Source organism: Protopterus annectens, chromosome 8.part0, assembly GCF_019279795.1.
Source record: "Protopterus annectens isolate FY-2018-M chromosome 8.part0, PAN1.0, whole genome shotgun sequence".
In the NCBI taxonomy this organism is placed as follows: Eukaryota; Metazoa; Chordata; order Ceratodontiformes; family Protopteridae; genus Protopterus; species Protopterus annectens.
In genome coordinates, this window is record NC_056741.1 from 64,376,924 (window position 1) to 64,387,427 (window position 10,504).

Sequence of the window (10,504 nt, forward strand, 5' to 3'; positions counted from 1 at the left end):
TATTGAAAGACATAATAATGCAGCAAGACTGTTGCATTGGGGATTGTGCAAACATTACAATACTGAAGTAGCTGAGAAGCATTGGAAACATGAGCCACAAACATTATAAAGAATGGTGAAGTTTATTTCACATAGGGCCATCCATACCAACAGCTCAAAAAATAGATGCAAGAAAACCGGATATAGTAGTCCATGAAAAGAAGACAAAAGTAGCATTGATCATTGAAATCGCCACACCCAGTGACTACAGTGTCTTATGTACAGAGAGACACAAAGTCATAAAATACCAGAATTTGCAGGCCAAAATGAGGGCAATGTGGAAGAAGGATACCCAGACAATCGTGATAATAGTAGGAGCAACTGGTCTTATAAAAAATAATTTACAGTCATATTTAGATATGCTGCCGATACTTGTAACTCTGAATACATTGCAGAAGGAGTCAATTCTCAGCACATTGTGGATGTTGCAAAGAGCACTTTTGGCTAACATTAAAGACTGAAATAATACTAATTTTATGAATTTTAATCATACTTTGACTTAGGAATGATGTCCATTCCCATCATGGTAGTAGAAACCCAAAGACTTGGAGAAATTAAAGTTAGGCTACTGTAGCAGTGATCGTATTGTTGAACATAGTACAGTCGTATAAGTAAACTTACCATAACAGTAGATGTTTGAATGGTCACTGCTGCAGTAGCCACTCCCTTCCTCCATCCTCCTTGTTTTTTTGGTGTGCTTTTTATGTCAGGGTGTGGACACATTTTTTGTTGCACTTAGCATTGTATTTTCAGGGCTCAACCTCTCTCTCTCTCTGCTGGCAGAAAAGCTCAGAAGTGCTTCGCACCCAGACTTGTCTTTTAGTCAGCTCAGCTTTAGCTGCTTGGCAGTTTAGGTGCGTGGAAAGTGCCCCAAAGCTTTGGAAGCTGACCGGTTGTTATTGGCAGGATATAACCCCTATAGGTTCATAGATGTTTACTAGGCTAATGACCACAAGGGTCTTTTTAAGCCTAGCCATGAAAAAAGGGATTGCTGCTGAAACCCGGGATTGAACCAGAGACCTTTATATCCTCAGTCTAATGCTCTCCCACCTGAGCTATTTCAGCTAAGATGGAGCTAAGGCTACTGCAGTAGTGGTCATTCGAACATCTACTGTTATACAACTGTACTTTCTTACAGCCTGTTGAAGACTATTAATGTTTAAGAAGCCAGTGTTTTTTACATCTAATGATTGGCTAAAGCATAGTTTTTTCAATAGTAAGAGGATAAGTTAGATCACTGATTCGTTTAGAGAGGATTGTAAGTTTATCAAGGAAGTAATCAAGTTCTTGAGGTAATGTGGAGGGGTGGAATAACATGTTAAAAACTTTAGTTGTGTTGTTTATCACAACCTAAGTGTGGTGCACTTCATGCACATAGGATATTTATGTGCTTAGAAAATGGGTTGTCTCTGCATTTTTATGTGAAAAAGTACCTCTTCCTTACATTTCATAGAGCTGTGAAATGTCTGATACAAAAGCTGATATCTAAGCACAAGATCAAAGTGAACCTTGCTTTGCATAGTACTGCATTGTTATTTATGTTTTTCCTTGATAGTCAGAAGCACTACAGTCTCAGTCATAGCTAGCCTCCTCTGTTTACTGTGTTTGCATGCAATGAGCCCCACTGCTTATTAACAGTGAATTTGGCTAGGCATGGGCAGTGTAGTGGCACAGTGGATTGTGTTGTCACCTCCCAACAAGAGGTTTCCAGGTTCAATTCTCAGCTGGGGTGTGCTCTGTGCAGAGTGTCCATGCCCCTTCCTGTGTTTGTGTGGGTGCCCTCTGGGTGATCCAGTTTTCTCCCACATTCCAAAGACATGCAGTAATTGGACTGGACACTCTAAATTGGCCTTAGGTGTGTAAGTGTGTGGTATGGAAGAACTACCACGGAAAGGCTAGACACCTGACGGTGTAATCCTTGGCTCTAGATGATTGTCACTGTAGAAGTGACAATGGTTTCACTTCAGATTCCTTTCCCCACTGTAGTGCAACCCTGGAGTTAGTATATATAGTAAGGGGGGTGTAGACCCCACATATTTTAAATATTTTGAACTATATACATGGATACTTGTAATTCCAATATATTACTCTTTTCCGAACATAATATATACTTAAAATGTGTGGGGGCTATGCCCCTACACCTCCCGATGTGGGGGGGGTGGTACCCCCACCCCACCTTACCATATATACTAACTCCAGGGTCGCACTACAGTGGGGAAAAGGCCATATATAACTTTCAGTGAAATGTGTTTCAGTGAATTGAGTTTTCAGTGAATTGTGCTTTCAGTGATTTGTGTTCAGTCATTTGAATTTCAGTGAAATGTACATTCAGTGAAATGTCCTAAACCCATATTTATATATATATATATATATATATATATATATATATATATATATATATATATATATATATATATATATATATATATACATATATATAATTTGGGATTTGCTAGGATTATTAACCAAGTTTTCTGTACTTTCTCTGAAGTGTGTATTAAGCATTTTGGCTGTTTGCAATGGGGATTTGTCTATGACTGGTGCAGATTTTGTTTTGTACCTGAGGTAAGCAGTCTAGAAATAGTAGACCAGAACATTTTAGGGTTGCTTTTGTGGTCAGATAATTGCTGAGTAAAGTATTGTTTCTGATCTGCAATTGTAATTGTCTTTGCTTGGTTAAGTAGTTGCCTATAGTTTCCAGGTTCTATCCCTTTTTTGTAGAAATTGTTTTGTGTTTTTTGTGAGCCAGGGTGTGTGTGTGGTTGACTTTGGTTCACTTTGTGTGGAGTGGGATAAGGCTATTTAGTGTATCTAACTAATTAGTTAAAGTAGTTAACAGCATTGTCTAGGGGTAATATCTTTAGCATTGTCCAGTTTAAGGATTTAAGTATATTGACAAAGAGAGTTTGACTCAAGTTGGATAGGTCATGGGATGTTTCGACTGATGGGTTTTAGGTTGATGGGTAATAGTTCTGTGGGTGTATGCTAGTAAGTGGTCACTTAATGTGTCTGGGAGTGTGTAGTTAGAGTAGTTTTTAGCTTCTGTGATGCGGATCCAATCTACAATGGAGTTTTGGTTACTGCTTCTATGAAATCTAGTCAGGATTGTGATAAGTTGTGTGTAGCCTGATAAATTAAGACTGTTAGCGAATAAGTTAGAGATTAAATTCTGCCAATTCATATTTAAATCACCCATGATGATAGTTTCATTGCATATATTTTGGAACATACAGGACAGAATATTTTCAAGCGTAGTCAAGTTTTGACCAGGAGAATGTACAAGGCTGTAATGCAAAGTTGTTTATTTTCATTTACTTTTAAGAAGGCGATGAGGATTTTGCATTGTTGAATGTTGGGTTGGATTTACTGTATGGAATAATAGTACATGAAGCTGGGTAAATTACAGCTGCACCACCTGCTGTTTTATGGGTTCTGTCAAGCCTTATTATGCTATATCCTGGTGGAAGTACTTCCGTTTCCTGGATATTTGGTTTTAACCAAGTTTCAGTGATAGCAAGTATGCCAGGATTGTATTGTGTTAGCCATGCATGGAGGTCTGTTATTTTATTACACATGCTATGTATGTGTAGTGTGGCTACAAATAGTGAGTTGTTAGTGGTTTTATTACTGTTGCACGTAGTAGAGAGAGGTTCTGGGTTTGGGTGAATATATCCACATTGAGATAGGTCTGAGGTTATGAAGTAATAGCCCATTATAATTAATGGCAATACTATTGGATTCATTTTTATTAGAAAATTACATTTATTATTGCTGATGTAGTATAAAGGTTTGTACTTTGTAAGGTGGAAGATGTTTAGGTTAGGTAGACTGGGTGATATATCAGAGTAGCTATTAGTTTCTTTGTGAATGTCACTACTGGAAGTGATTGAGCTTATGGTGGTTGTGATTTTTTGGTCATTTAGTGAGGTTGTTTGTATAAAGAATTAATGTGAGACAAAGCAGACTTATAGTATAGTAGTAGGGGTTTAACATATTTCAGAATAAAAGTTTATGGGGTGGTAGAGAAAGGGAGAATGACAGACTTTTACTCAGATGGAAGTAATAGTATTTTGTGGGTAGGGTAGTGAGGTATTAGTTTTCTGTAATTGGATTAATTAGGGAGTTATATGTGGATGGGTGTGATTGGTTTGTATGCTAGAGAGGGAGGAGTTACAATTAGTATAATTGTAATTGAAGAGGAATGTGGGTGGGTATGGGGGTTGCGCAGGGGAGCAAAGTGAGCCTGAGTGTAGCGAGTGCAAACAGAGCAGGTAGAAACCTGGTCAGCAAGACAATGTCTGCAAGAACCAATCAGGGGCACTGGAGGTTACTTGCACTCAGTCATTGGTAAGCAATGAAAATATGAAAACATATCGTTAGTAAAGTTTTGTTTTTTTCACTGATGTCTTCAGATGAAAAAAAAAACATGTATATTTCTTTGTGTGGGTTAATAGCTGCTTTTGGAAGGGAAGTGCATTTAAAATAAGCTGGGAATCCAGCCATAATTTAAATTAAATTGCAGGATACTTTAATGGAAGAACCTCCAGTTAAGCAATGGCAGATAACAAAAGCATGTTAATAGCAAGTTTTGAAAGGCAATTGTATTTAAAAAATATACCAGATTTCTGCTGCAAAGAAATTAAATAAGTTGCAAGAAACTTTAAGGAAAGGACGTTGTAGTTAAAGGTGGAGGTTATGGGGGGGTCCGGGAATAAAGCCCTAGAGTGGTGTACAAACCATCTTGCAAAAGTTGCTACAGAGTTCAGGAAAGCACTTACATTTTTTAAATGGAGGTACTTTGTTTTCCAAGCAGGAAAGGATCACAGAGAGAGAGAGAGAGAGAGAGAGGGTGCTGATTCATAGGTTCATAGGTTCATACTAGGCTATCTGCCCTAGGGCATTTATAAGCCTAGCCAGAGTGTGTTTGGCTTTCGCCACCCATTTTAAATTAATTTTACTATGCCCTTTTTTGAGGTTAGTATACTGTGCCTCTGTCTAACAGTGACACAGAAGTGATACCCGGGGTAAACCTACGATCTGCCATCCACTCATCAAGACTCCTCTTGAAGAGAGTCAATGAGGGACTCTGCCTAACCTGGACTGGGATTTTATTCCAGAGTGAAGGGAGCCTCTGGGTTATGAATCTGTCCCTCCAGCATGTCCTATTTATTTCAGTGCTGATGTTCAAGTCCCTCGAGCGCGTAGCTCGATGGGATTTGGATTTTCTGAGGTGCAGCATGTCCATTAATTCCGGGTTGGACATGGCTTTATACGTCAGGCACAGATCGCCTCTGAGCAGGCGGTATGCCACTGAGTAGAGCTGGAGTTTCTTTAACCGGGCAGAATATGGCATCTGTTTGTGCCCTTTGATCCTCTTGGTGAGGTACTTTTGGGGTCTTTCCAGTTGCTGCAGGTGTCTGGTAAGGTACATCCCAAAAGGGGCATTGTACTCAATTATGGGCCTGATGAGGGATGAGTAAAGAGGCACGATGACCTCCCCTGATCTAGATGTGAATCCCTTCATGATTAGGTGGGCTATATAAAATGTTTTTCTAACCACTTTGGCCACGTGGTTGTCAAATGAGAGATTGCTATCAACTTGGGTCCCCAGGTCCCTAATTACTTCTTCTGTACTTAATGGATTACCACCTATGTGGTAATTTGTGGGCACTTTGTTTTTGCCAAAGGGAATGACTATACACTTTTTGGCGTTTAGCTTGAGGCCATGGCTCTGGCACCAGTTGTCTGTTTCTATGAGGCCCTTTTGGAGGATGCTCGTGTCGGCTGGAGAGTCGATTATGGCACCCAGTTTACAGTTATCTGCGAATTTGGTCAGCCACAGTCCTTCCGTGTTGGCCTGTACCTCCGAGAAATATATACCGAACAAGAGAGGTCCCAGGACTGAGCCTTGTGGGATGCCACTTGTAACTGGTTTGGAGTCTGACATGGCTCCAGCAATTCTAACCATGTGGGTTCTGTCCTTGAGCCAGTTTGCAACCCATCTAGTGACATAGGGGTTTATATTTAAGCTGGTGAGCTTATCTATAATGCCCAAGTCAGATATTGTATCAAAGGCTTTTGCGAGGTCCAGGTAGGCTGTGTGGACCACCTTCCCCTCGTCAATGGCCTTGGTGAGTATTTCAAAGAAATCGACCAGGTTTAAGAGGCAGGATCTGCTCTTAACAAAGCCAAACTGGGTAGGATCCAGTGTCTGTAGGTCCCCAATATCTTTATTTATGAGGTCCATGATGATCCTTTCCATAGCTTTGCAGACCAAGCTAGTCAGGCTTATGGGGCGATAGTTTCCAGGATCCGTTGAGGCAACACCTTTGTGGAGAGGGACCACTGTTGCTGTACGCCACTCTTTGGGTACATATCCTGTAGTAAGGCTGAGATTGAACAGTAGTTTTATGTTTGGGTTTAGCTCTTCTTGGAGTTCATGTAGGATGCAGCCCGGGACACCGTCTGGTCCCATTGATGCTGTGTTTTTTGCTTTGGAGAGGGCGGCTCTTACCTGAGCATCTGAGATGTCAGGGGGGCAGCACTCTGCTGGGATAGATATTTTCCCTTTTTATGGGGGGGGGGAGAAGTTTGCGCTGAACCTGTCATCTAAGATGTTGGCAATGTCTGTGGGTTTGGTGTATTTTTTGTCATTTTGGACTAATTCTGAGCATATATGGGAATTCCCACCCAGGTTCAAACATAACTAAAGAAAGCCTTGTGATTATCCTTAGTGTCCTGTGCAATTTTTCTCTCGAAGCTGGCCTTAGACGATTTTATGAGTGCCCGTAGTTTTTTGCTAATACTGATCAGAGATGCCTTCCCTTTTTGGGATTTTGCTCTATCATGTAGTAGCTTCCTCCTTCTATTGTATAGTTTGTTTATGGCTGGGGTCCACCAGACAGGACGTCTGCCTTTGAAGGATTGGGTCTTGGTTTTATTTGGGATAGCATGATCCATGCATTCCTGAAGGTGTTCATAGAATGCGTTTATAAAGGATTCTGCAGTCTGGGCCATATTTTTCACAGGCCCGGGGTTTTCTTTTAGCAGAGCAAATGAGCCAGGAAGGTGGAGAAATTGCAGTACCAATGGAGAAAAATAAACCTAAAGAGTTGCGGCCACACTGCATAGAGGATTGGAAGGGGAACACAGTAGCTTCCTCTGGAAAATGTAAAAAACATAAGCTGTTTAAAGTACACTGCTGTATCCGTATCTTTAAGTTTGTTTGTGGTAGCGTTTCACTACAGACTCTCCTTTACTATGCTTTTACATTAGGAGGACTGGGATTATTCACCTAGTGGCAGTAGGAGTTTACCTGGTCTGTATGAACTAGAAAGCACAAAAAGAGGGCTCAAAGTATTTTTGTACTTCTCTTATATACTGTGACTGTACTTTAGCAGTTTCAAAAAACTGTTCTGTTTGCTGCTGCTTTAAGTATTTAATTGCACTTTATTACATTGTATCTGTTAGTTGTAGGGCTGTTGTAGGTAGTCTGTGTGGTCTTGTTACACTTGGGCTCCAAACCATACATTAAGAAGGTGGTTTCCTGCACCCTTGTGGCAGAAGTGTGCTGATCTAACCTGTCTGAGTTGGTGATTGCTGGTGGAAGGCTTATTGTGTGCTTTCCTGATTGGTAGTTAGCTTAAAACTTGTTTCCCTTTGTTTGTATTTAACCTTGTGTTTGTGTAGGCATTGGCATTGATACTCAGAGCTGCTTATCATTTGGCGACTTTGCTACTGATTGCTGAGAATTTGCTTTCACCTGGAGCAATTCAGTATTGAAAAGAAAAAAATTGTTTTTTTCCTTTTGCACTTCTCCTGTATACTCTGACTGTACTTTAGCAGTTTAAGTTATTTGCCGTTATTTTTGCACATTATAGCAAAAAGATGTACTGTCTACTGATGCTTTGAGCAGTTAATTGAACAGTAATACATTGTATCTGTTAGTTGTAGGGCTGTTGTAGGTAGCTTGTGAGGTCTTGTTACACTTATTCTGTATTAAGAGGGTATTTTTCTGCTCCCTTGTGGCAAGAAATGTGCTGACCTAACATGTTTGAGTTGGGGATTGCTGATGGAATGCTTATTGAGTGCTTTCCTGATTGGTGGTTAGCTTAAAACTTGTTTCTCTTTGCTTTTATTTAAGCCTCATGTTTGTGCAGTGCTTTTCTTCCCACAATGACAGTTAGCAGTACCCTGTATAGACACAAAATCCTAGCAGCTGAGTTTTTCCCTAAACGGCTGTCAGTGAAACTCTTCCAAGCTTTTCTGCTGCTCTAGGAGCAACGCAGATCTGCAATGAGCAGCGTTGCCTTATTGATCAACCATAGCCTACACAAAGCATAAGTCCCTCTTGTAGTCTTGGTGCTACCAGCACAGTCCTGTCAAACTAATCCACTCACTTTCCTTCCCTAATAAAACATACAGTAAGACCTGCTGTCTTGGATGGGCAGTTTCCCATTATCTCTCTGGCCAGCCTGATAGACATGGGCATTCTGAGGAAATGCAGCAGTCGTCTCATGGATACTGGCAACCACTTACTCCTGAAACAAACAAATAGTTTATGTGAGAGATGTAGTTACACTATGAAATTAGAGGCAAGACTCTCACATAAGGACAAACTGAATGCCAAACAAGTTGTCAGCACACACACACTTCCCACACTAAATAAGGACATGACACATAAGCCACATATGTGGAGGTACTCACTAGTGACTTACTAAAAGATCAGATGCCTGCCAAACAGAAACCACTTGCACACACAACAATGAAAAAAGAACTCTAACACATAATAACACAAAGACCAGTGTCTCAACAAATAAGCCCATAAAGTGTAACACCACAAAACCTAATGTATTGGTCATAGGTGACTGCATTGTGAGACACACGGATATTCTCCCCCACCAGACTGGATAAGGAATGGGTTATGGTTAGCTGCCTGTCAGGTGGTAGGATCGTCAAGTCACTCAAGCACTCAAGTTACGCAACCACACATACCGGTATTACTCCATCATAGTCCATGTGGGGGTGAATGACTTGAGACATACTTCATTAAACTATATGAAGAGAGACATGACTGAGCTCTCAGATTATGTGTCACAGGCAGGTATAATTCTACCTTCTCCAAGGAAGATGCCACAATACAAACAAAAAAATATTAATTTTAACAATTGGCTTAGCCTCTGGTATGATGAGTCCAAGGGGATCCAATATCTGTCACCCTGGGAAGACATGGTTGGCAGGCCACACTCCTTTGCCAGAGATGGTCTGCATCTGTCTCCTCTAGGCTTTTGTATACTGGCAAAGGCATTAGCCACCACTCTTGTGCCTTTTTTAGGCTGTGTCAAAATAACCAACCTCCCAACATAACAAAATCCTCTGTAGATACACTCAAACTACTGCTGTTTAATGCTAGGAGTCTAAACAAGAAATTGCACTCCCTGGAAGCACTCCTCACTTTGTAAGATGCTGACATCTCTGCAATCACCAAGACATGGTTCAAAGATGTAGAAAGCACCCCGGCCATGCAGGGCTACAATGCCTTCCATACGTTCAGACCACAAACTGAGTGTGAAAGAACCAAGGGAGGAGGTGCATTCATCTTCATTAAGGCTAAGTACACCTCGAGACTGGTCAAACGGTATGAATGTCTTGGGCTACCATGTCCAATTAACTATAGGCAAAGCTCCCTACCATATCATAGCTAGCTATAGGTTCCCCACCAGGGAACATGAAAAGCATACCACATACCTGGACTTACTGGAGTCGCTTGCCATACAGTCTGACACTTACTCATGGGTGATTTTAATTATCCTACCATCAACTGGGAAACATACACGACCACAAACATGCTGGCTAAGAGGTTTTTGGGCTTTGCTAATGCAGATGTTCTGAAACAGCTAGTCAGCACACCCACAAGAGGTTCAGATGTCTGGAGAGCATTCCACTCCCACTGTGATATCCTCCCCAGTAAGATCAAACCATAAATCAGTCTCATTCAATGTAATTATAAGACCAGATACCCCATCAAGCTAAAAAATGCTTAAGAATTTTTCAAAGACAAATTATCTCCTACTAAGTGATGGTATAAGAAGTTTCAAAGCTCTCTTGAATGCAGATAACACAGACATCTATGCAGAGGTGTACACCAATGCCTTGTATCACCACTTAAGCAGTTGTATAGAACTGGCTGAATGGATTAAAACCAGGTCTTGCTAAAAAAACAAGCCACTGTGGTGGACTCCTAGTATAAACAGGCTATGGAACTACAGAAAGAAACTAATGTCCAAGAACAAGAGGCAACTGGCTCAGCAGCAGAAGAAATCCTTCTCTGGCTTAAACAAATAAATTAGAGATCTTGTCAAGTCCTCCAAAGCTAATTATGTAGTAAAAATAGCAGCCCTAGCTAAGGATAATCACAAGGCATTCTTTAACTATGTCCATAATCTAAAAGGGAATACCCAGCTAT

At 40.7% G+C, this 10,504-nt stretch overlaps 1 non-coding gene across 1 annotated transcript; it reads right to left on the bottom strand.

Annotated features, from left to right (window-relative positions):
* Positions 1-1,031: 1,031 nt before the first annotated feature.
* Positions 1,032-1,104, bottom strand: TRNAL-GAG. The gene has a single exon. It is a non-coding gene; the product is annotated as a tRNA-Leu (tRNA).
* Positions 1,105-10,504: the final 9,400 nt, after the last annotated feature.